This window comes from Bos indicus, chromosome 6, assembly GCF_029378745.1.
Source record: "Bos indicus isolate NIAB-ARS_2022 breed Sahiwal x Tharparkar chromosome 6, NIAB-ARS_B.indTharparkar_mat_pri_1.0, whole genome shotgun sequence".
Classification (NCBI taxonomy): Eukaryota; Metazoa; Chordata; class Mammalia; order Artiodactyla; family Bovidae; genus Bos; species Bos indicus.
This window is the reverse complement of record NC_091765.1, coordinates 100,642,104-100,664,290: the sequence shown is the minus strand read 5'-3', so window position 1 is coordinate 100,664,290 and position 22,187 is coordinate 100,642,104. Positions and strand designations below refer to the sequence as shown.

Genomic DNA, 22,187 nt, shown 5'->3' with positions numbered 1-22,187 from the left:
AAAAAGAAAAAACCAGTTCAAGGTATTAAGCATGACTGATAGACCATCTCATAAAACTGTCTTCTGAGAGGCTATATAAACAATTTCCCAATCCATGGAAGAAAGGAAGAATTTATTTGCAGGCTACCATCTCCCATTGGTCAAGGCTTAACTACATAAGTGTTTAACTCTTTCCCATCCACCCCTCTCACACTCACACACACTTCTGGGTGGGACATGCTTGGACCACAGCATCACCTGCCTGTTATCAATGAGGAGCAGGGGGTAGGAGGTAAGAGTGTACACAGCAAGTGCTATTTACTTGTACACATGTGAAGATTTATGTCTTCTCCAAAGATAATTGTTCAGTGCAGCAGTGCGTGTGGCTAAAATGAGTCACCAAAGCTGCCAGAGACAAGATAGGACGAGAGGGTCTGAATTGTCTGAAATGCCTAACAGGTGTCTGATGTAATTTCTATGGACTTGAGATGCAAAGCAGTGAGCAGAGCTAAAGCCACTTTCTACTGGGCTTTGATTTGGAAGCAGACAGTGACCTCCATCACATATGACACTGATAATCACAAAATCCAGGCTAGTGTTTACTCCTAGGGAAAGAAGGAGAGGAAAGTATATCAGGAAGAAGTGAACAGAGATGAATCTGTAACCATCATTTTTATTTCTTCCAAAGAGTTCTGAGAGGAAAATGGCAAAATATTACACTTGTGTAAAACTGAGTATTAAGTACCTGGGTATTTGCTATACTACTCTCTTAACTTTTAATATGTTTCAAGAATAGCTAAATAAATAAAATTCAAGAAATTAAAACATCTAAGGTCATCAATTGATGCTTTTGAACTGTGGTGTTGGAGAAGACTCTTGAGAGTCCCTTGGACTGCAAGGACATCCAACCAGTCCATTCTGAAGGAGATCAGCCCTGGGATTTCTTTGGAAGGAATGATGTGCTAAAGCTGAAACTCCAGTACTTTGGCCACCTCATGCGAAGAGTTGACTCGTTGGAAAAGACTCTGATGCTGGGAGGGATTGGGGGCAAGAGGAGAAGGGGACGACAGAGGATGATATGGCTGGATGGCATCACTGACTCGATGGACGTGAGTCTCAGTGAACTACGGGAGTTGGTGAAGGACAGGGAGGCCAAGCGTGCTGCGATTCATGGGGTCGCAAAGAGTCGGACACGACTGAGCGACTGATCTGATCTGATCTTATCTGATGGTCATCAAAATGATACTAATCATAATAATGATACAGGAATGTGTCATAGGTATTTGAGTCCTCAAGTCATATGTTTTAGTTGAAGATACTTTCCTCTAGTTTATTTTTGTAAAAGTTCAATATGATTTCGAGAATTATTTCTTATTGACAAACACCAAAGAAAACAGGATACTTATTTTTAGCACATTTCTCTTGCCTGGAAAATCCCAGGGACAGAGGAGCCTGGTAGGCTGCAGTCCATAGGGTCGTGAAGAGTCGGACACGGCTGAGCGACTTCACTTTCACTTTTCACTTTCATGCACTGGAGAAGGAAATGGCAACCCACTCCAGTGTTCTTGCCTGGAGAATCCCAGGGACAGGGGAGCCTGGTGGGCTGCCATCTATAGGGTCACACAGAGTCGGACACGACTGAAGTGACTTAGCAGCAGCAGCTCTAATCAATCTTAAAGACACCGTTAAAGCTAATCCGAAAGGGTGGCTTAAACAGACCCTATTACTCAGTCTCTCCATTTTCACCTAGATGTATGTAATTCAACATGTTCATGCAGTTATTTAGTGTAGAGATGAACACCAGCTCCAAATTTTCTCATTGACAGACACTGCCTTTATTTTTCCATGAGTACTTTGATGTCATTCTGTTCAGAAGCAGGAATATAGGGGCAATGATTCTTCCAATCTCACACTTCTTCAAATTCCAAACTTTTATAGCCTAAATCTATTTAGAGCTATGAGAGCCATTTTTTCCTTTCACCCTCCAAATACACCTCAAAGAGAAGTTGTCAGCTTTGCATACCCATTAAACAACAGTTAAATGTGTGAACATTTCTGCTGAACGGAACTCGACTGTATAGTGACCATTTAATCTGACCAGTTTCCTTTGGATGGCCCAAATTAGATTACCTTTCTCAATAGAATACTCGTCACACTTCCCTTAGGGTTGGACAAATCAATCTCACTGATTTCTTCAGGCTTTCTCAGCTAATCTTTGACCAGGTCTGTGACAGGATTAGCTTAAGCCTCTTTGACAACACAGGAAAATCAGAACTGTAACTTTAATTAATGACTTCCTTCTACTTTTCTAGGAGACATTTTCTGCCCTAGGAGATTAGACGTTAGGAGTAGGCAAAGGAGGAGGTAGGAATGGAGAAAAGGGGAAAACTGATACAATGAACGAAAAAATACAAGTTCTGTTAGGTGACTTTAAGCTCTTTGTAAAAGCAGTTGAGCAGTGTCATCCATGGCTTATTTGGCCCTGAGAGCACAGCATTTCTCATTACTATCCTACTCTATACAACAGAATTATTTTCAATAATAATCATGACATAGAATGAGTAATAGCCAGAAAAGATAGGAAGACAGTGAATTTTTCCTTTTATTAAATTTTGTCTATATGTAATCACGCCAGTTTTTAAAGTGAAGTTTAATAATACCAAGATGTCTAAACCTACTAAATCATCCTGACATGATGTTTTATTCCCTGGTAGTCCTTTAGTTTTAAAGCAATTAAAATATAAAAAGAAGAGTAAATTCCAATTTTAAAGACATTACTTTAATTCAGTAAAATATTTCATGTAAGAACTAAAATTTGCATTTACCAAAAAATTACCTCAGTCTGCATTATTTCACCGTGTAAACACAAATGAAAGCTCCAAATTATCACAAAGAAAGACAAAATTGATGTAACTAATCTTTACACTTTCTGTGCCACTGTTTTTATTTTTAACCTACTGTTTAAGGTTAACAGGACTATACATTGTGACAGAGGTTAGACACAAGTTCTGCCCTAAGCAAGCTAGAGGGAAACCAAACCTTTACAAACAAGCCCTAGAAACATGGTACGTAACTGACCTCACATGTCAGAGGTCAATTATATAAATGGGAATATTCCATGGAGAATACAATGAAGAGGCAGAATACAACATTCATGTTAAAGTAAGTTTTTAAGAAGTAATGAGTCATAATTTAGAACTTAGACCAAGAAAATGTATTTTTTTAGGGAGGAGTATTTAAGTGACTTAGCTGCAGCAGCATTTTCATCACTGACATCATTTTAGAATTGCCAATGCATGATGATATTTTAAAAATTAAATTTTAGTTAGTTTTATTATTGTTTTTAACTTTTTCTACAGACAATACATCCCCTTATTGCCTGTTTCTGGTAGCTTCCAGCACTCCATCTCCACTCTCGATCTTCAGATGGGTAGATATACTGGTGGGGCTTTTGTTTTTTCTTGATAATAGAGAAAAATCAATACCACAATGGAGGTTAGGTACCAACACTGCACCTTGATCAATTCATCCTAATCTAACACGTAGAGCTCACCGGAGGCAAATATATTGACCAACTTGGATTTCTGAACAAATAACTAATATTAATATTAAATGTATTATTTTCATCTGTGTACAGCATCTTTTGCCAGAGTTTTACAATGGATATATTGCTTTCACTGATATTCATTTAAGAGAAAAACAATATTATAAATAAAACACACCTAATCTGAACTCTCCATTCACTTCAGTGCATACTCTTAACTCTCTTCCTATTTTTCTTTCAAATTTTGAGAAAATGTGGCAATACACTTTGCCATGTAAAGACAGAAAGTCTCCTCTTTACCACTACTGCCAGCATTTGTTAGAATTCTGGGCACTTCTGAAAGCCACACTGCTGACTATAGCCGGGAAACCAGGATTCCTTCTTACTATGATTTGTATCATGACTTTGTATAAAAATATACAGATGTGCTCAAGTTAAAGTACAGTGAAAACAGAAATGTGAATGCAAGTTAAATTGCATTTATATTTGCATTGATAGGAAAATTTTGTATAGGATTACTGTCATAGAAACCAAAAAAAAAAAATTTAAGCTTAGTGGCCTATAGGGACATTCTTGGGACCAGATCATGGATTCTGGTCCCATCACTTCATGGGAAATAGATGGGGAAACAGTGGAAACAGTGTCAGACTTTATTTTTCTGGGCTCCAAAATCACTGCAGATGGTGACTGCAGCCATGAAATTAAAAGACGCTTACTCCTTGGAAGGAAAGTTATGACCAACCTAGATAGCATATTCAAAAGCAGAGACATTACTTTGCCAACAAAGGTCTGTCTAGTCAAGGCTATGGTTTTTCCTGTGGTCATGTATGGATGTGAGAGTTGTACTGTGAAGAAAGCTGAGCGCCAGAGAATTGATGCTTTTGAACTGTGGTGTTGGAGAAGACTCTTGAGAGTCCCTTGGACTGCAAGGAGATCCAACCAGTCCATTCTAAAGGAGATCAGCCCTGGGATTTCTTTGGAAGGAATGATGCTAAAGCTGAAACTTCAGTACTTTGGCCACCTCATGCGAAGAGTTGACTCATTGGAAAAGACTCTGATGCTGGGAGGGATTGGGGGCAGGAGGAGAAGGGGACGACAGAGGATGAGATGGCTGGATGGCATCACTGACTCAATGGACGTGAGTCTGAGTGAACTCCAGGAGTTGGTGATGGACAGGGAGGCCTGGAGTGCTGCAATTCATGGGGTCGCAAAGAGTCGGACACGACTGCATGACTGAACTGAACTGAACTGAGGGACATTCTTGAACTAATTGGGTAACTCCCTGAGGTGGATACGAGTGGAAGTGGAAGAGAGATTGCGTATTTAGAAGAATGTTCAAAGATATATCTTTTCTTTTAGTTCAGGCAAATATCCTTTACAACGGTAACTCTCAACCCTGAATACACATTGAAATCATCTGCAAACCTTTGATAAACATTGATGGCTAGACTCCACCCTGAGAGATTCTGATTTAATTGGCTGGAGGTAGAGAACTGCCATAGGAAGTGTTAACTATCCCTTCACGCTGATTCTAATATGCTGCCAACATTAGAAATTTTGCTCTAGAAAATTGCTTCTCTGTTCTTGGCTATTCAGTGGCAGCTGCAAAGTTTTAGGAGGGTCTTGGATGAAGCAAGCTGTTGAAAGCTAGGAGACTTAGAAACATATACTGAAGCTGTGTCTGCACATCAACCCACAAATTTACTTAGGTTATATTATTTGGAGGTGAGTGAGGGCATTATTTTTTATTTTAATAACATTTTATTTAAAGGTAAAGTCAATCAAAAACAGTAGAATCAGAGTGCATTTTGCTTTTTCCTCAATTCAATTTGAATTAATTTAAAATTATATTTTGATCTATTTTCTTTAAGAAATCATTATTCAATTCAATTCAGTTGCTCAGTCATGTCCAGCTCTTTGGACCCCATGAACAGCAGCATGCCAGGCCTCCCTGTTCATCACCAATTCCCAGAGCCTAACCAAACTCATGTCCATTGATTGGTGATGCCATCCAAACATCTCATCCTGTCATCCCCTTCTCCTCCTGCCCTCAATCTTTCCCAGCATCAGGATCTTTTCCAATGAGTCAGCTCTTCACATCAGGTGGCCAAAGTATTGGAGTTTCAGTTTCAGCATCAGTCCTTCCAATGAACACCCAGGACTGATCTCCTTTAGGATGGACTGGTTGGATCTCCTTGCAGTCCAAGGGACTCTTTGAGTCGCCTCAACACCACAGTTCAAATGCATCAATTCTTTGGTGCTCAGCTTTCTTTAGAGTCCAACTCTCACATCCATACGTGACTACTGGAAAAACCATAGCCTTGACTAGACAGATCTTTGTTGGCAAAGTAATCTCTCTGCTTTTTAACATGCTGTCTAGGTTGGTCATAACTTTCTGTCCAAGGAGTAAACGTCTTTTAATTTCATGGCTGCAATTACCATCTCCAATGATTTTGGAGCCCAGAAAAATAAAGTCAGCCACTGTTTCCCATCTATTTCCCATGAAATGATTGGACCAGATGCCATAATCTTCATTTTCTGAATGTTGAGCTTTAAGCCAAATTTTTCACTCTCCTCTTTCACTTTCATCAAGAGGGTTTTTAGTTCCTCCTCACTTTCTGCCATAAGGGTGGTGTCATCTGCATATCTGAGGTTATTGACATTATTCCCAGCAAACTTGATTCCAGCTTCTGCTTCCTCCAGCCCAGCATTTCTCATGATGTACTCTGCATAGAAGTTAAATAAGCAGGGTGACAATATACAGCCTTGATGTACTCCTTTTCCTATTTGGAACCAGTCTGTTGTTCCATGTCCAGTTCTAACTGTTGCTTCCTGACCTGCATACACGTTTCTCAAGAGGCAGGTCAGGTGGTCTGGTATTCCCATCTCTTTCAGAATTTTCCACAGTTTATTGTGATCTACACAGTCAAAGGCTTTGGCATAGTCAATAAAGCAGAAATTGTTGTTTCTCTGGAACTCTCTTGCTTTTTCCATGATCCAGCAGAGGTTGGCAATTTGATCTCTGGTTCCTCTGCCTTTCCTAAAACCAGCTTGAACATCTGGAAGTTCACAGTTCACATATTGCTGAAGCCTGGCTTGGAGAATTTTGAGCATTACTTTACTAGTGTATGAGATGAGTGCAATTGTGCAGTAGTTTGAGCATTCTTTGGCATTGCCTTTCTTTGGGATTGGAATGGAAACTGACCATTTCCAGTCCTGTGGCCACTGCTGAGTTTTCCAAATTTGCTGGCATATTGAGCCCAGCACTTTCACAGCATCATCTTTCAGGATTTGAAATAACTCAACTGGAATTCCATCATCCCCACTAGCTTTGTTCGTAGTGATGCCTCCTAAGGCACACTTGACTTCAGATTCCAGGATGTCTGGCTCTAGGTGAGTGATCACATCATCATGATTATCTGGGTCATGAAGATATTTTTTGTATAGTTCTTCAAGAAATGGAGTAGCCATCATGGTCAACAAAAGAATCCGAAAAGCACTACTTGGATGCAGTCTCAAAAACGACAGAATGATCTCTGTTCGTTTCCAAGGCAAACCGTTCAATATCACAGTAATCCAAGTCTATGCCCCAAACAGTAATGCTGAAGAAGCTGAATTTGAACGGTTCTATGAAGACCTACGAGATCTTTTAGAACTAACACCCCCAAAGGATGTCCTTTTCATTATAGGGGACTGGAATGCAAAAGTAGGAAGTCAAGAAACACCTGGAGTAACAGGCAAATTTAGCCTTGGAATACGGAATGAAGCAGGGCAAAGACTAATAGAGTTTTGCCAAGAAAATGCACTGGTCACAGCAAACACCCTCTTCCAACAACAAAAGAGAAGACTCTACACATGGACATCACCAGATGGTCAACACCAAAATCAGATTCATTATATTCTTTGCAGCCAAAGATGGAGAAGCTCTATACAGTCAGCAAAAACAAGACCAGGAGCTGACTCTGGCTCAGATCATGAACTCCTTATTGCCAAATTCAGACTTAAACTGAAGAAAGTAGGGAAAACCACTAGACCATTCAGGTATGACCAAATCAAATCCCTTATGATTATACAGTGGAATTGAGAAATAGATTTAAGGGACTAGATCTGATAGATAGAGTGCCTGATGAACTATGGATGGAGGTTCATGACATTGTACAGGATACAGGGATCAAGACCATCCCCATGGAAAAGAAATGCAAAAAAGCAAAATGGCTGTCTGAGGAGGCCTTACAAATAGCTGTGAAAAGAAGAGAAGTGAAAAGCAGAGGAGAAAAAGAAAGCTATAAACATCTGAATGCAGAGTTCCAAAGAATAGCAAGGAGAGATAAGAAAGCCTTTCTCAGCGATCAATGCAAAAAAATAGAGGAAAACAATAGAATGGGAAAGACTAGAAATCTCTTCAAGAAAATCAGAGATACCAAGGGAACATTTCACGCAAAGATCGGCTCTATAAAGGACAGAAATAGTATGTACCTAATAGAAGCAGAAGATATTAAGAAGAGGTAGCAAGAATACACAGAAGAACTGTACAAAAAAGATCTTCACGACCAAGAAAATCACGATGGTGTGATCATTCACCTAGAGCCAGACATCCTGGAATGTGAAGTCAAGTGGGCCTTAGAAAGCATCACTATGAACAAAACTAGTGGAGGTGATGGAATTCCAGTGGAGCTATTTCAAATCCTGAAAGATGACGCTGTGAAAGTGCTGAACTCAATGTGCCAGCAAATTTGGAAAACTCAGCAGTGGCCACAGGACTGGAAATGGTCAGTTTTCATTCCAATCCCAAAGAAAGCCAATGCCAATGAATGCTCAAACTACTGAACAATTGCACTCATCTCATACACTAGTAAAGTAATGCTCAAAATTCTCCAAGCCAGGCTTCAGCAATATGTGAACCTTGAACTTCCAGATGTTCAAACTGGCTTTAGAAAAGGCAGAGGAACCAGAGATCAAATTGCCAACATCCGCTGGATCATGGAAAAAGCAAGCGAGTTCCAGAAAAACATCTATTTCTGCTTTATTGACTATGCCAAAGCCTTTGACTGTGTGGATCACAATAAACTGTGGAAAACTCTGAAAGACCTGCCTCTTGAGAAACCTATATGCAGGTCAGGAAACAACAGTTAGAACTGGACATGGAACAACAGACTAGTTCCAAATAGGAAAAGGAGTAGGTCAAGGCTGTATATTGTCACCCTGCTTATTTAACTTATATGCAGAGTACATCATGAGAAACGCTGGGCTGGAAGAAGCACAAGCTGGAATCAAGATTGCCGGGAGAAATATCAATAACCTCAGATATGCAGATGACACCACCCTTATGGCAGAAAGGAAAGAAGAACTAAAAAGCCTCTTGATGAAAGTGAAAGAGGAGAGTGAAAAAGTTGGCTTAAAGGTCAACATTCAGAAAACGAAGATTATGGCATCTGGTCCCATCATTTTGTGGGAAATAGATGGGGAAACAGTGGAAACAGTGTCAGACTTTATTTTTTTTTTTTGGCTCCAAAATCACTGCAGATGGTGACTGCAGCCATGAAATTAAAAGATGCTTACTCCTTGGAAGAAAAGTTATGACCAACCTAGATTACATATTGAAAAGCAGAGACATTACATTGCCAACAAAGGTCTGTCTAGTCAAGGCTATGGTTTTTCCAGTAGTCATGTATGGATGTGAGAGTTGGACTGTGAAGAAAGCTGAGCACCAGAGAATTGATGCTTTTGAACTATGGTATTGGAGAAGACTCTTGAGAGTCCCTTGGACTGCAAGGAGATCCAACCAGTCCATTCTGAAGGAGATCAGCCCTGGGATTTCTTTGAAAGGAATGATGCTATAGCTGAAACTCCAGTACTTTGGCCGCCTCATGCAAACAGTTGACTCATTGGAAAAGACTCTGATGCTGGAAAAGATTGGGGGCAGGAGCAGAAGGGGATGACAGAGGATGAGATGGCTGGATGGCATCACTGACTCAATGGACGTGAGTCTGAGTGAACTCCAGGAGTTGGTGATGGACAGGGAGTCCTGGCGTGCTGAGATTCATGGGGTAACAAAGAGTCGGACACAACTGAACAACTGAACTGAACTCTGTGTATTCTTGTCACCTCTTTTTAACATCTTCTGCTTCCGTTAGGTCCCTGTCCTTTATTGAGCCCATCTTTGCATGAAATGTTCCCTTGGTATCTCTAATTTTCTTGAAGAGATCTCTAGTCTTTCCCATTCTATTGTTTTCCTCTATTTCTTTGCATTGATTGCTGAGGAAGGCTTTCTTATCTCTCCTCACTATTCTTTGGAACTCTGCAATCAAATAGGTGTATCTTTCCTTTTCTTCTTTGATTTTCACTTCCCTTCTTTTCACAAATAAGTTTCACAAATAAAATAATATTTTGATCTATTTTCTTTAAGAAATCATCATTACCATCTTATAAAAGTTAGAGGATGTCATTTGCATTGGTGGGAAATGACCCCTGCCCCTGAGCCATGTATTATCCTTGTAGGGAAGAACTTAGTACTCAGGCAGATCTCAGCTTGAGTTATGACCTGGGTGTCCATAGAGGTGTATTGCTCAAATCTTTTAGTAGAATCTGCTCGTGGGATCACAGTTGACTGGCAGCCCCCTGATGTCTACACCTTTGGGTCCAATTCGGGGCTCAGAGAGTCCATGCTTCCCCTGGGCTGCTCCCAACCCAAGACTGAGTGGCAGGGGAACTAGAACCTGGCTGTTTCTCTCCAGTGCTGCTGCTGCTAAGTCGTTTCAGTCGTGTCCAACTCTGTGCGACCCCATAGACGACAGCCCACCAGGCTCCTCTGTCCCTGGGATTCTCCAGGCAAGAATACTGGAGTGGGTTGCCATTTCCTTCTCCAATGCATGAAGTGAAAAGTGAAAGTGAAGTCGCTCAGTCGTGCCCGACTCTTAGTGACCCCATGGACTGGAGCCTTCCAGGCTCCTCCGTCCGTGGGATTTTCCAGGCAAGAGTCCTGGAGTGGGGTGCCATCGCCTTCTCCATCTCCCCAGTGCAGGACTCCTCTAATGGGCATCTTTTGTCCAGGGATTCCCTGAGGCACTGGCCTGGCTGAGACTTCCATTCAGTCTGTGACTTTTGCTTCCTTCCTCTCCTTTCCTGGGGGTCAGACCTGTATCGTTGTCTGAAGACTCTCCTACTCCCTGTCTTCCACAGGCATTTCCCTCAATAAATCTCTTACAAATCGAATTTCATCTTTGTGTTCACTTATCAGAGGACAGAAATGGACTTATGACTCTGACACCACATGATACTAGGACAGCTAATAACCTTCCATGAGCTTTAGCTTCTTCATCTGCTAAAATGGAGAGTGAAAACTATAAGGGATTCTGCGAAGATTGAATGATATATATATGTGTGTGTATGTGTATATAGATAGATAGATAGATAGATATACGTTTTAATGTTCCACTTTTATCCTTTATTTTAAGAATCTAGAAACAACCAGGCTACTTGGCTTTCAAGACTCTGCAACTCCAACCACTCAACTACTGCATTAGATCGAAATGCTTCAAACCAGATTGAGTGCTAAAGACAGACAGTAGAGAAGAAAACATCAGTGTCAATGAATGAGATATATTATCAGTGAACAAGGTAGCCAACTTCCTGGAACACAGAAGAAAGTAAATAAATATTAATATTTCTTTTCAGCTTTTACGGCCACACACACTTCCTTCACATCATTGAACTTTTGGTCTATAACTTATGTTTTATGCACTATGACTGTGCGTGGGGCATAGGACATGATGAATCGGAGAGGGAATATAGAAAAGCAAAGGAGTTTCTTAAAAAAAAGATAAAATATGTGATGTGATAGATGTGTTAATTAACTACATGGGAGGAAACCTTTTATAACGTATGCATGTGTGCTAAGTCATTCACTCATGTCTGACTCTTTTTGACTCCATGGACTGTAACCTGCCAGGCTCTTCTATCCATGGGATTCTCTGGGAAAGAATATTGGAGTAGCTTGCCATTTCCTTCCACCAGGGGATGTTCCTGACCCAGGGATGGAACCTGCATCTCCTGTGTCTCCTGCACTGGCAAGTGGATTCTTTACCACTGAGCCACCTAGGAATCCCTTTATAACATATACATATATCAAATTATCATGGGGTATACTTTATGTAGAGCCAGACATCCTGGAATGTGAAGTCAAGTGGCCCTTAGGAAGCATCACTACAAACAAAGCTAGTGGAGGTGGTGGAATTCCAGTTGAGCTATTTCAAATCCTAAAAGATGAAGCTATGAAAGTGCTGCACTCAATATGGCAGCAAATTTGGAAAACTCAGCAGTGGCCACAGGACTGAAAAAGGTCAGTTTTCATTCCAATCCCAAAGAAAGGTAATGCCAAAGAATGCTCAAACTACTGCATAATTGCACTCATCTCACATGCTAGTAAAGTAATACTCAAAATTCTCCAAACCAGGCTTTACAAAACGTGAACCATGAACTTCCAGATGTTCAAACTGGCTTTAGAAAAGGCAGAGGAAACAGATCAAATTGCCAACATCCGCTGGATCATCGAAAAAGCAAGAGAGTTTCAGAAAAAATATCTATTTCTGCTTTATTGACTATACCAAAGCCTTTGACTGTGTGGATCACAATAAACTGTGGAAAATTCTGAAAGAGATCAGAATACCAGACCACCTGACCTGCCTCTTGAGAAATCTGTATGCAGGTCAAGAAGTAACAGTTAGAACTGGACATGGAACAACAGACTGGTTCCAAACAGAAAAAGGAGTATGTCAACACTGTATATTGTCACCCTGCTTATTTAACTTATATGCAGAGTACATCATGATGAAATGCTGGACTAGAAGAAGCACAAGCTGGAATCAAGATTGCCGGGAGAAATATCAATAACCTCAGATATGCAGATGACACACCCTTATGGTAGAAAGTGAAGAAGAACTAAAAAGCCTTTTGGGAGAGTGAAAGAGGAGAGTGAAAAAGTTGGCTTAAAACATTCAGAAAACTAAGAGCATGGCATCTAGTCCCATCACTTCGTGGCAAATAGATGGGAAAACAGTGGAAACAGTGGCTGACTTTATTTGGGGGGGAGGGGGCTCCAATATCACTGCACATGGTGACTGCAGCCATGAAATTAAAAGACGCTTGCTTCTTGGAAGGAAAGTTATGACCAACCTAGACAGCACGTTAAAAAGCAGAGAGATTACTTTGTCAACAAAGGTCTGTCTAGTCAAGGCTATGGTTTTTCCAGTAGTCATGTATGGATGTGAGAGTTGGACTCTAGAGAAAGCTGAGTGCCAAAGAATTGATGCTTTTGAACTGTGGTGTTGGAGAAGACTCTTGAGAGTCCCTTGGGCTTCAAGGAGATCCAACCAGTCCATCCTAAAGGAAATCAGTCCTGAATATTCATTGGAAGGACTGATGTTGAGGCTGAAACTCCAATACTTTGGCCACCTGATGTGAAGAGTTGACTCATTGGAAAAGACCCTGATGCTGGGAAAGATTGAGGACAGGAGGAGAAGGGGACAACAGAGGATGAGATGGTTGGATGGCATCACTGACTCATTGGATATGAGTTTGAAAAACTCCAGGAGTTGGTGATGGACAGGGAGGCCTGGTGTGCTGCATCAGGTGTCGCAAAGAGTTGGACACAACTGAGCGACTGAACTGAACTGATGCTTTATTAATATATCTTACAATTTTACTTATCAATTATACTTCAATGTTTGAAAAAGAAGAGAAAAAGGGGTTTCTCAATACAAATACAATAAATATCAGAGTAGAGTGGATGCATATACTATTAATGTGATAGTATTCATGTAGCCTGTGACAGATGCACAAAATAAAAATAAAACCCTCCAAAAGTTTTTCCTTATGCATATTTTTATACATATTTATTAAATATGGAACTTGTTAACTGCCAAAGTTTATCTCAAAATCAGAGCATAATAAAATACAAGAATGTATGTTGTCAATATCTCTGAGCCTAAAGTCAGATCCCTACAAGTTTCTGCCTGGTTTCAAAGGTATATCTCTTCACAAAATTGTTCACAGTCCAAATGAACACAAATTTGCTCCCCCCAGAAGCTAGCCAACAGATACCATGAAGGAATCTTGCAATAAACCAACAATACTATCAACAAAGTTAGGGGGAATGGAAGAAGAGAAATAGAGACAGTATTACTTGTTTCTCCAAAATATAAATAAAAGTTAAAAACTGTATTTAAAATCCAGTCAGTTCTGCTGGAACATGACATATGCAGTCCATAAAATTACCTTGCTTTGCAAAAGCACACAATAAAAGCCAGAGGGCTTGTGAGAAAATGAGTCCTGGAATGCAACTCTCAGAAACCACATCAGTGACAAATTTTTTTTAAAGACTGAAACCTAATAAAAATGGTAGCACAATTTTATACACGTGAAATAGTTTCAAAATGCATAAATACTACAACAAACATGGCACTTTACCTTGAAAAAGACATGAAGATTACATAAGGGTTGCACCTGTGAGTCATTGTAAAATGATGGAAGGAGGGTTACCTGAAATGGATCTGAAAGTTCTAACATCAGATGTGAGTGAGTGTGGCTTCTAATACATACCTGGTAGAACTTGAGATGCGAGCATGTGTGTTGTGTGAATTCCTATGCAACTGGATTCAGCTGACTGCAGTTCATTACATCCACCTGTATTTTTTTTTTTTTTTTTTTTTACAAACAAAACTGTTCAAAGCACAGACAAAATCTGTGTTGTGCTCAAAGTTTCCTAAAACATCAACTGTGTCAGAGCAATTTCACGTTTTCAAAACCCGGATTATAGCAGAACTTACCGTCTGTTGTAAGATCCATAAGAATTTTTTTTTTCATTGAAAGGAGGTATTTCATTAAGACACGACACATCTTTGAACTAATCATTTAAGTAAAATGCAAAATAACAAGTTGTTAATTAGTCCCCTGGATAAAATATTTATATACACTAAACTTAAAGGAAAGTAGAACATAGATTGGGGTCTTTCTAATATTGGTTTGCTATTTTTTAAAGAAGCCATTACTGATCAAATCATTTCCTGACTTTATAAAATAAGAAAGCAAAGAGGGAATTAATCTGCTAGATTCTAAAATATACATATCTCTTTTCCTTCATATTTATTTTTCTTTTTTTTTCTTCATATTTAGAGTTGACATTACTAATATTTTTTATGGCCAAGTTTTTATCTCTGTCAGCATCTCATGCCCTGGCACCCATGCATTTCACACCAATCTAGGCAAACACCAGCCCTTGCACCAGTCATTAAGAGAACCATATGGTCTTTTGGTTCCATTTGGCCATTCATTAAGTGGGTGACCGTGAACATAGACTCCAAGGCAACAGAGATCATTTCAAGGCATTTCTTTAAGATAAAGTTCAAAACTCGATTTTAGAGTTCCTCCCAAAACTCTTACCATAGGAACTGTGGACTTCAAATTGCAATCCATTTGCAAGGAATGTAAAAGCTAAAATTTTGCCTTCATATGGTATTACAGGTTTGCCAAGTCCTTTCACAAAACTATTACTTCATTTAATTTAATGTAATTACCTCTCCCTGTATCAACTGCACACTTTGAATCCTTTTCCTATTCATTCCATTTTTCTTTCTCATCTGTGTTATTTGAAATCTTTCCAACCTACTTATGGAAAACAAGATTTCACCAAGCATTTCCAGAAATATGTTACATCAAGTGTTTGAAGAGATCAGTTACAGCTAACATATGTAAAGCACCTGGGGAAACCTGCAGCAGAATTGAAATTGATCGTGCATCAGTTGAGTCACTCAACTGTTGAGCTCCTCAATTACTTAGAACACATAAGTCTTTTGTGTTTGATTGGTTGGTTTCGGTTTTGCATTCTGGAGGGTAGAACAAGCTATCAAAGGAGGCTATAGGGGGAAGATCCAATCAAGTTCTGTTTTCCATGAGGAGAAACATCCTAAATGTCCTAAATACCACCAGCTTTTTGTGCACAAGATGGGGTGAGTTACCCGACTGGTGAATTTCAGAGAAGAACTGGACATGACTAGCCCAGCTCCTTCGGCCTCTCCCTCCCCTATGATGCAGCTAACTATAGAGTGTAGGCATTCGGTTCTGTTATTCCAAGTCCCATGTTTTACACAGTAGATTCTGCCTTTACCCAAGATCTGGGAGTTCGCATCAAGGGAGTGTTAGGATACGGTGCCTTGAGCCAGGAATACTGAGAAACAGACATGTAGTATAATCTGGCAAGCGAAAACAATACTGAATCATGAGGCACTGGGTGAAGTCAGGCTCTGTCTGTGATTTACTCCTGGTGGTTTCTGGGGGCTTTATATTGCACCAGGCAACTGACTTTCAGAGTTGTGTGAAAGTGAAATCGCTCAGTCGTGTCCGACTCTTTTCGACCCATGGACTGTAGCCCACCAAGCTCCTCCGTCCTTGGGATTCTCCAGGCAAGAATACTGGAGTGGGTTGCCATTTCCTTCTCCAGGGGATCTTCCTGACCCAGGGATAGAACCCAGGTCTCCCACATTGCAGGCAGACACTTTAACCTCTGCACCACCAGGGAAGCCCTTAAATACCAGAATACAGTCTCTCAGAAAACCTCCTATAGAGACACAGAACTTCAGATCCAAGTACTAACATCAAAGATTTCAAGGGAGGAGAGGAAGCCAGGTTGAAAGCAGCAGCAGGAGGAGGCGAGAGAGGGGGTGCCAAAGGGGTAGCCTTACAGAGGTCTCCTGCCACCTACAGATACCCAGGCATTATGGGACTTTTCCCTGGGCCTCCAGAGAAAGGAGGACTGGAACTCGGCCCTACCACAAATCAGACCAGATCAGAACCAGAATTCGAGTTCTCTGCCAAGAGGAGGTTATCAGTCTCCAATCCTCAGCTCAGGCTGAGGGCCCTTTGACCAGATTCCTGCATCCAGGACCGGGGGACTAGAAAAACGGGGAAGGATAGGAAGGGTTAAGGAGAGAAAAGAGAGAGGGAAGGGGAGAGAGGTCAATAAAGTCTCTTCTTCCTTACCGGTCGGGGCACTCTGGCCAGGTGTCTGCGTCAGGAGGAGACCAGGGACAAAAGGGTCCCCAGCTGCGGCTTCTGGGTCTGGTCCATTGGCAGGCAAGCTGGCCCCTGAGTACCCCGAGTGGTCAGGATGTCAGTCTCAGCGAAGAAGAGTCCCCGCCAGAGTCGCCAACATCACAGTTGTGTGGTGTGCTTATAGTCAGTGCAGCCTTGGTGGCAGCTTTAGGACTTGCATTTTAAAGGAATAGGTCACTATGCAGTTCTACATTTGGTGGAGGACTGCAGCTTACCATGGCCTGTCCACAGATGTGTGACTGTGTTTCATAGAGTGAGAGGCTGTTTTTACACAAGCAGGGCTTTCCACACCTTAAATCATGCCGTGTGGGCCACAGAGACCTTCAGAAGCGGACTGCTGTAGCATGACTTTGAAGTATCTATCGTTGTGGACAGCAGGTGAAACTATTTTTGTTTATGTTACTATGTTTCTCAACCATGTCAGTGGAACACCAGTGGCTCCATGCTCAAGAATCTGCCTGCCAATGCAGGAGACGCAGGCTCGATCCCTGGGTCGGGAAGATCCCCTGGAGAAGGAAATGGCAACCCATTCCAGTATTCTTGCCTGGGCAATCCCATAGGCAGAGGAGCCTGGAGGGCTACAGTCCACGAGGTCACAAAACAGTCAAACACAACTTAACGACTACAACAACTCTTTATATAGGCATTGTCTTTAATCACATACCTAAATTCTGTGAGCACTTTTGGATCGCACATAGGTGAGGTCCTAGTTGAAAATTTTTGCATCAAGTAGCATTTTCTTGAAGAACATAGGGAGATACCTTTTCTCACTGAACCCTTTTAAGGCTACAAGCTTTAAAAAAATATCAATGATAGTGTGAGTTTAGGAATCTGCTGAACATGTTTCTCCAGCTGGAGGAAGGATAAAGAGGAGAAGTTTTCTCTAGGAGATTTCATTTCATTTCTAGCAATTTCATAGCCAGAGCAGTAGAATCAACCACCATGAAAAAAGAGAGAGTGGTGGACTTATTAGTAAACAGAATCCACACTAAATCACCATCAGAATGCACCCCCCACACACAAAAAAAGGCTCAAGAGTATGCCAAATAATAATGGAAAGACCCCAGCAAAGTCCTAAACTTGCTCAGCACATCTCAAGCATCCCTTTCTTGGAAAAGAGATGGTGTTCATAAATGCGTTTTTCCTCAAGACCTGGTAATTCTCTAGGGCCAAAGGTAATATATTTATAGGTGATTTCTCCCAGTTGAATTCAAGTTTCCAAATCATCGATTCTGAAAATCTGGCATCCTAGTCAGACCGAAATCAAGACTGTGCATGCTATTCTCAGAACTCAATGAATCTCTTCTAGAATCTTTACTATCACTAAAAATTGAGTTTGGGAAACACAATTTTCTCTGGAAAAACTATTGTAGGAGCTAAGTATTGTTTTTTTTTTTTTCTAAATTTGGTGAGAATGGGGCCAGTGCTTTAATAATTTTGTGACCCCCTTTTCTAAAAAAATTAGGTACATCAAAAACTTTGCAATAAATTAATGTTATTTCCGAAGTTGTAAAGGAGTTAACCCATTCCATGAGAAACAAATCAGGCTGCAGCTGTTGAAGGAAATTTACCCTCTGCAGCCAGTAAGACATCTCTGTTGAGGCTAGACAGAATGAGAAATTGGTAAGCACAATTTTTTTCACTAATTCTCTAAAATCACAAAAGCCACATAATTTGATTCTGAGCTCTAATTCATTTGACCAGTAAAATGCAAGGGAGTTTACATTTGTACTTTAATTTTTGTTGAGGAATTTAGTAGTGGGCAGAGATTTATATTTAGGACCTCTAGTTTTTTGGTGTGTTATTATTGGAATAGCTCCATTCGGTCATTTGATATTATTACAAAACTTCTAAAAAACTTGGACAATGTAGCTAGATAGTAGTTTGAGTTGGGAATAAAAAGAAGAGAGTTTTCAGCTGCAGCACAGACTGTCCTTTTGGACACTTCTGAGGGAATAGGGTCTCTCTCTCTCTCACTGGCTTCCCAAGCAGGTCCTCAACAAGTCAGAGGTCAGTGGTGGTAGGACAACAGCCTCATGGCGGTAGGGGCAGGACATCTTGATCGACTACAGTTTCTCAACTAAGACAACAGCAGCCATCTTACTTTTCATAGCCTTAATGGTTAAGCTCCATGAAGTTAAACACACACACACACACACACACACACACACACACACACACACACACAACCCCCTGGAGAATATTTTGAGTGGTAGTGGTCTTGGGACATTCTTTCCTCCCCTTGGGTTTCTGTAATGAGGCATTTCCAAAGTTTCTCCTCCCAGAAAGTCAGTGAGCTGACCGATGAGTTTGAGAAAGGAATTAGGTAAATGCAGTTCGGTCCCTATTGCCTACATCCTGGAGGGAGCCAGTTAATCTGAGATGGTATACACACTCCACCTGTCTTTCAGTGGAACAAGGGCCAACTTCCACCCAGGATCTTCCCAACTGCCTGCTCTGGCTGAGCTTGGAGTTTGGTATTAAGATTATCATCACTTCCCCAAGTCACAGTCTCTAATATTAGTTTTATCAATCATAAAGGACAAAGGTAATATTTTGATTTGTTTGATCTCTATCTGTCTTACCCCATACATATAGGTATGTGTGTGTTATTAACCCAAGCAGTGAAATGAAGACTAACTTACTTTTTAAACAAGGTTTAAGGACATACAAAGTGAGAGAAGAGGACTCACACACAAAATTCAGTCCAGTGAGGCAATACAGAAAAGCTTTGATTTAGGGTTTGAGAACCATGAAGCTATACCAAATAAAGCTACTGAGAAAACTTGTCCCCTCTAGTTTCCAAATGGGAAAATTTAGCAAAATTCCAAGTACAATATTTTAAATTTCATGTCCATTTAGGTTTTAAGTCAGTAAAGGGAATTTCTTGGGATTATTTGAGTATCTAAGCTTAAGAGGGCAAGAGTGTAATATGCCTTAAAGCAAGAATAAGGTCATAGAAAATTTATGATGAAATCAAGAGCAAAAGCACAGCTATTGGCAGGCACACTGTGTATTACACAAGAAGATAAACTACCTTCTTTTATTTCCCTCGTCATCACACCTTTAGCATCTGCTGTCAGGCTGAAACATTCAATATGGTTATTTGCAAGACAGAAATGTATAGAATGAGAAGTTGGAATGCTACAGAAAATCAAGGAATGGAAAAACAAACAGGGTATTTTCTTCAGTTCAGTTGCTCAGTCGTGTCCAACTCTTTGCAACCCCACGGACTGCAGCACACCAGGCTTCCCTAAGAAATACTAAAGTATTTTCTTAGTAGTGTTCAATTCACCTAGTAAGGCTCAATTTGACCATATTGTCACAGACCATGACAACACTTCTATTTGGCCTTTAAGGTCTTGAGGGTACTTTTTTATATGTCACTCCCAGCAATTCTCTTGAATTACTTCTTATAAAAAATTTTTTTCATTAAAAAAATAAATAAACTAAAGTTTAGTGATGTTCATGGTTTAAGGTAAATCCATTTGCCACAACTAAGAATGGCACATCAGAAGCAGAGAGCTTAAAACCCTCATCTTCCTTCTAATACAAGATTATTTTCTGTAATCCATGCTTTTACACAGATGGTAAGTTAGAGGTATTTTTCTCAGTAAAAACTCAGCCCTCTCTGACCAGAGAAGGGTGAATTAGAGTTTCCTTACTTCCCTAACATGGACAATGAGATAATCCCATTCATTTCTTTGCTTTTCTCAAGTGAATTTACAAAAAAAAGATAAACATGATCTACATTCATGAAAAAATGGTTAAAATTTTTTTTCATATTCTAGTGCTACCCAAATGTTGCCAGTCTCAAATTCTCTGCAAAAGATTGGAAGATGGAATTCAAAACATCTCAACAGTGAATAGTAATCCAAGCCTCTGATTCATCCTCAATCCTACCACGAATAACCACCTAACTCACTAAAGCTATTCCAAAAGATAAACAAGCTAAAGAAGCTGGATTAACATTAAAATTAGGGTAGGGTAACACTAAGCTCTTGACTGACATAACCTCTTAAAAGTTGTGATCAAGTGTATGTGACTGTATGGAGAACACACACACACACAAAGACATACACACATACCATGAGCCAGTAACTGACTATATTCTGTGTAATTAAGTCCAAAACAGACTTGTAATGAGTTACTTTGGCTCTGAAGAGCTCAGAAGACTTGAGGAGCTAGACCCTTCCAGATAGTTTAGTCTGAAACTTCTTAGCTGTTCCTTTTACTAACATAAGTCAAATCCAAAACTTTCCCCCCTACTAGTACTTCAGAAGTTATATGGAGTGGGAAAAAACAATCCTCAAGAAACTGACTCCTCTATCAGGGATCAAAAATGTACACCCTAAGAACACCCAGTTTTTGCATAGTTCACTTCTATTGGAGAATTTTAATTCTTTTAGATTTCCCCATTCATTTCTTCCTCTTGTCCAACTACTGACAATCTTCCTCCATCTCTGTTGTTACCTCATGGTTGACTGAAAAGACAAGAGTTAATCTGCAGAAATCTTTTGACTAAACCCAGGCTGACTGTGTTTTATCCTTAGATAATTGGCTTCACAAAGATGATCTTGCCACTGAATATGGACTATAGACTAAAGATTGTTATTCATAATTGAGGCTGACATTTCACACAACCTCTCACCAGCACAACATTCACTTTAAACCCAGAGAAATGAAAATGAAGGTCACATACTTAGTTTATCTGCAGCTCACCCACTTGAACACATCTGTGATCTTTGGATCACTGAAATGTGATTTTTCAGAGGGCAAAAATAATACAAGCTCTTCATTTTCACCCATCCTTATAATAAAAACTACCAAAAATGGAAGAAAATCATTATGCCAAACTTAGAGCAACAGATATCTTGTCAAAACACAGCTCACATAGTAAAGCCAGCTTATCTCTCATAAGAAACTCATATAGCCTCAGAATTTTGTTTGGTAAGAAATACAGCTTTTGCAGAACAGAATTGGTATAAATCTTTACTGAAAGAAAAGACTAGGATTTTATTTGTATCAACTTTTGTGGCTTGCCTACTCTATTGCCATTTACTTCCGACATAAACGATAAATGAATAAATTCTATCCGGATACTCACAGCAGAGAGCTCAGTTCTGGCCCCTAACATCAGACGTCGCCGCTGCCGACTGAATGCTACTGTTGGGAGGTGCTTTTATTTTCCTAACAAAGTAGCACCCTCTAGTGGCTTTTCAAAATTATTAAGTACAGGCCAAACATGTGACATAATTGTTTACTATCCAATTATGCAATGTCAAAACAGGTGAGAACAAAAGCTTGCTCAGAGCCTTATAGGATGCATATGTGAAACTCATTCCATGTTTTCCCTAGGAATGTGGCTTTTAAAGGAAAATATGTTTAAACATCATTCCTATTTCATAGATATAGTGCACCTCTGAGAAAAATATACCTTTCCCTGGTAATACTTTATTATAATTTGATATTACTAATATTATCATTGCTGTTAATATTAATAAAAATGCACTTTACTATACTGGAAAATGCATTCTGGAATACAGTAAATAATGCAAAA

At 40.0% G+C, this 22,187-nt stretch overlaps 1 protein-coding gene across 1 annotated transcript in view; it reads right to left on the bottom strand.

Annotated features, from left to right (window-relative positions):
- Positions 1 to 21,751, bottom strand: part of ARHGAP24 (Rho GTPase activating protein 24) — an 878,267-nt gene extending 856,516 nt beyond the window's left edge. Inside the window, exon 1 of the mRNA XM_070791721.1 lies at positions 21,735 to 21,751. The gene's annotated coding sequence lies outside the window, so the exon portion shown is untranslated. The remainder of the gene's footprint in view (positions 1 to 21,734) is intronic.
- Positions 21,752 to 22,187: the final 436 nt, after the last annotated feature.